This window comes from Gracilinanus agilis, chromosome 2, assembly GCF_016433145.1.
Source record: "Gracilinanus agilis isolate LMUSP501 chromosome 2, AgileGrace, whole genome shotgun sequence".
NCBI classification, from domain to species: domain Eukaryota; kingdom Metazoa; phylum Chordata; class Mammalia; order Didelphimorphia; family Didelphidae; genus Gracilinanus; species Gracilinanus agilis.
In genome coordinates, this window is record NC_058131.1 from 367,309,264 (window position 1) to 367,314,692 (window position 5,429).

Genomic DNA, 5,429 nt, shown 5'->3' on the forward strand with positions numbered 1-5,429 from the left:
GAGTGACCCAGACCCCAGTAATAACAGCACCATGTTCTGCCTCAGATATAGGGAGGATATGAAACTAAGGGAGTTGGGGATGGTGGAGATAGATTTATCAATTATAACTATGTTCCATCTCAGATATTTTGCTTATTTAGTGTAGAGGGGATACAGTCAGAATGGGGAAATTCTCATTTCTTCAATCCCCATTGTTCTCATCCTCCTATAATAAACACTTCAAACTTGGGTATACTGAGCAGAGAACAGAAAACATATACCCCAGGGTAGGACATACCCCGGAATATTCATCAATATCCTCAGCATATTTAGGAGAATTGCTAATATGTGGGGATCTTTGGTTCCTTTTGCATTTGTCTGCAAGGTTAGGAGGAGAGAATGGTGCAGGAGCATAAGGTATTATTATTAATGTAATGCACCAAAGACTAGCAATTGGTCTCAGGAAAGGCTTCATTACTCAGATTCAAAAAGCATCTGGTAGCAGAGGGCAGAGAGAGGGAGGGGATCTGAACAGCATCTCTTCTGACCCTGGATGGGCTTCTCCAGCATTCTGAATGATGGGGAAATGGTCAGCCACATCTCTCAGGATCCTCTACTTGTCATTGTGAGAACAATCCATGTAAGCTCCCATAGATGAGGTCTTTTACTACACTAAGAGGAAGGATTTGGTCTAGGGCTTTCCTAGGGCAATAGTTCACATTGGATGTTTGCTCCTTTCTGCCTTCTACAGGATGCTCTGTCAGTGAATCTTAGATATTCAAAAGCTTTCTCAATTAGGTTTGTCATAGCCACAAGCTTTTATTTCCTCATTTGAGTGAATAATAATATGACCAATAGCTAGCATTTATATAAGACTTTAATATTTGTTAAGTGCTTTACATCTTATCTCATCAGATCCTTACAAGAACCCTGGGAGGTAGGTGCTGTCATGATCCCCATTTCATGGATGAGGAAGCCCATCAAAAATCGTCAAACAGGGGTTAAATGGCTTGCCCACTGTCAGACAGTTAGAAGTGTTTGAGCTCATATTTGAACTCAGATCTTCCTGATTTGAGGCCCAGGTCTTTTCACTGTGTCATCTAGTGGAAGAATTCAGTCCATAGAAATAAAATAAAAATGAGAAATATTCCAAGGAGCCAAGTGAGACTGGTGCCACAACAGTGTAGTATTTTGACTAGAGAGATCGTCTATGGATCCAAGAGAAAGAGAAAAGCTGTGAAGATGGGAGTACTCAGTTGCGCTCCAGGGAAGATTAGCCACAAGCAACTCCATATTCCCAGAGGTTAAGAGAGGAGCCTCAGGGAATACAGAAATGGGTGACCACACCTCATAAAGATGCTGAATTTCTGAGTGTTAGGTGTGCAGGTTACTATTCAGAACACAGATGTAATCCCTGTTACAGAGCCTGACACTCTAAAGAGGTACAACATGTTCTATACACTTAGGGCAAACATATACATACCTAGAGGTCTAATGGAAACCTCTTAAAGGTTAAGTCAGCCTTTCTTCCTACAATCTTTTCTATTTTAGAGACTCAGCAGTTCCTAATGGAGCTCACGAGAATGAGGCAAAATCTCTGGCTGCCATATTGAAAGGTGGTGATCCAAGGAGCTAGTTTATGAGAAATAAAAAGCAACTTTGTCATACAATGTGCTTATCACTTCTCATCTTGCCCAATAGCTTTCTAATTGGTCTCCCTGCCTCTAGTCTCTCCTCTCTCTAATTGATCCTCCACCCAACAGCCAAACTAATTTTCTTTGAGCACAGGCTTTAGTCATATCACTCCCCTGCTCAAAAATCTTCTGTGGCTCCCTGTTATCTCTATGGAGAAAAAAATACAATCACAGTATGACTACATTCTATCTTTCAAGACTTTTCCAAAATCTCTCCTTCATGTACTCTATGTTCCAGAAACACTGTCCACCTCACTGGTCTCCATATACCACATTTCTTAACCCTCTCCTTTACCTTCCTACCAACGATACTGATGCCGAGAGTGCTTTCCCTCCTTATGCTGCCTCTTAGAAGCCCTATCTCCCCACCAGGCTTGGCTCAGATGTCATACAAGGTCTTTCCTAACTCAACTGTTTGGGTTCTTCATCCCTCTCTCCATCATTCATTCATTTATTCATTCATCTATTTATGTATTTATATATGTATATATTTATTTATTTATACAAACCCTTACCTTTTGTCTTAGAATTGATAGTAAGTATTGGTTTCAAGGCAGAAGAATAGTAAAGGCCAGGCAATTGGGGTTAAGTGACTTGCCCAGGGTGACACAGCTAGGAAATGTTTGATGTCAGATTTGAATCCAGGACCTCCCATCTCCAGGCCTGGCTCTCTATCCACTGAGCCACCTGACTGTCCCCTCCTATTGATTTTGTATACGTTTTCATTTATTAATCTGGGTGTCTTATAGAATGGAAGCTCCTTGAAGACATAAAATGTTTGGTTTTTGGCTTTTTATCCTTAGCACAGTTACCTTAGAGTATGAGCTTAATAATTGCTCATTTCTGTCTAAGAACAAATGGCCACTTTGTAAAGGGTTCCCTGTAAAGACATAAAGTGACAGAGAAAGTATACCACATATACCACATTTCCTGAGATCCTGGAAGGAATCTTCTAGTCCTGAAGGTGGAAACATGGAAGATGCTAGAAGCAAGCTGTTAAAGGTTCAGTTTTGTCCCTGGAGGTGGCAGTTAGTCAGTGGTAATTCCTTTACCCTCACCACCATCCCCAACTCCCTTAATTTCATCTCCTCCCTATATCTGAGGCAGAACATGGTGCTGTCATTACTGGGGTCTGGGACACTCTGCACGGTTCCTAGCCAAGCCACCTCTGCCCATAGAATAAGAAGATTAGAGATCTAGGAATTATTTTCACAATACCTTGAACTTAGTGTGTAATAAATAATTTATCTTTTTAGGACAGCTAGATATCTCAGTGGATAGAGTGCTCAGCCAATTCAAATCTGGCTTCAGACCCTTATTAGCTATGTAACCCTGGGCAAGTCATTTAATCCTGTTTGCCTCAGTTTCCTCATCTGTAAAAGGATCTGGAAAAGGAAATGGAAAACCACTCCAGTATCTTTGCCAAAAAAAATCCAAATAGGGTCATGAAGAATAGAACATGACTGAAAACAATTAATGGACAATGAGTGTTCAAGCAATCAACAAGCATTATTAATTTTGACTATGATCCAGGCACTGTTAAGTGCTCAAGAAAGCTACAAAGACAAAAAAATGAAACAATTCTTCTCCTCAAGGGGCTTATACTCTAAAAGAGGGAGAAGGGGATAGTATATACACATATGAGTTAATATAAAACAAGTATATTCAAAGTATTAAATAAATGATCATTGAGTTGAATTAATGATTTGGCCTCAATTGAATTAAACACACACACACACACACACACACACACACACACACACACACACACCTGCATGCACACTGTGCTTGTTGCCTTGCTATGGCTTCTTTACTCTTTCCATGGCTGGCCTTGCTCTCACTTATCACTTGACTCCCACTGGATAAGTATGATCGAGGAGTGGAGAATGCAGTATAATTTGTCTCAGTCTTTGCTTTGCTACCTCCTACTCCCAATCCAGGAAAGAAAAAGATTCACACAATATGAAAAGGCAATGGATGGCAGTAGGTGATCTACATTGTTAGAGGAATCATCTACATTGATGGTTGGGCAACTAGGTAGTACAGTGGGTAGAGCTCTGGTTCTGAAGTCAGGAAGATGGATCTTCCTGAGTTCAAATCTAGCTTCAGATACTCAGTAGCTGTGTGACCCTGGGGAGGTCATTTTACCTTGTTTGTATCAGTTTCTTCATCTGTTCAAGGAGCTGGAGAAGGAAATGGAAAACTATTCCAGTATTTTTTGTCAAGAAAATCCTAAATTGAGGGCATCTGGATAGCACAGTGGATAGAGTATCAGGCCTAGAGTCAGGAGGACATCGATTCAAATATGGCCTCAGACACTTCCTTGCTATGTGATCCTAGCTAAGTCTCTAAATCTTCATTACCCAGCCTTTTGCTGCTTCAGGTAAGGATTTTTCAAAAAGGAAAGAAAGAAAAACCCAAATGAGCTCATGAAGAGTTGGACATGACTAAAAATGACTGAACAACGACAACCAACTCTGATGAGATATGACTCTATTAAAATTTAAGTTCTGGAATGTTGAGGGAAAAAAACCTCATGCTGTCCAAGCTGGAACCTTAAAGGAATCAAAAGAGGTGAGTGGGGAAGGTTAAGAGGCAATATCCCAGGTGCAAGCCCTAATGTAGAGTCAGATCTAATCCTAGAGTTAGCATGGTGCAATGGAAAACATGTTAGATTTGGAGTATGAAGACCTGGGTTTAAATTCCACCTCTGTCACTATCTAGCTGTGTGATGTTGGGCCAGGTTCATTCCCCTAAAACTCATTTTCTTCATCTATAAACTGGGAGAGTCAGCCTGTATGGATTCTAAAGACCCATCTAGTTCCAAATTTATGATCCTGTTTCTTGCTTGGAGTAGTACTTTGGAAATTTCTCACCACCCAGGCACAGGAGAACAATGCAAAAACACATTTTCCTCATTCAGCATCATCTCAGGTGAATCCAACTGTGATTTATGGCATCACATCTGTTACAGTTTAGTGAGCTAATTGACAATTAGCCCAAAGTCGTAGGGGGAAGGGGATCAACATCAATACTAAGCTGATTAATTCATCCTCTCTGTCAAGCCACTAATAGAGAACAGCTGGAACACCTGGGGGCCCACCCAGACTTGGAACCCATAGGAAAAGGGTGCTGAAAAGCAGCTGGCATGGCAGCCATGCTCTAGGGTCAATCAGGAAGGATGGGGACACAGCCTGAGGCTCCGGGAGGATGCAGTGGCATCCCTATTTTAGCCCACACTGGCTTCTAGGAAACCAGCCAAATGGGAGTGGAGGGGTTAATCGTAAAGCTGGAGGCTTTTGCAGCAGACTTATTCTGTTGTTCATCTGAAAACATGTTAAAACATGTTTCTGTTATGAGAAGTTTTAGAGATTGAAAGTAGGGGGGTTAAATGTTAGCAGAATAGAAGGTGCACCCAGTCTGGGATGCCTTGTGGGGAGTATTTGCTTTGGAAAATATGGGAAATAGATGTAACCATGGAAAAATATTCTAAATTAAAGATAGTCTAATTATTTTAAATAAATATTTTAAAAAATATTTTAAAGAAATAAAGATAATTATTTAATAATAAATTCTAATAATTTTCTAAATTAAAAAAATTCTTATTAAATAAACTTAATTTTAAAAATGGGAAATAGTTTGTGGTTTAATCACCCTTTCTTTAGCATCCCTTTGTCCTTTTGGTACCTCCCTCTCAGGGGCCTCAAGCTGCCCTTCCTTGAACGTCCAGGGTTACCTTTGGTCTGGGTGAAGCAG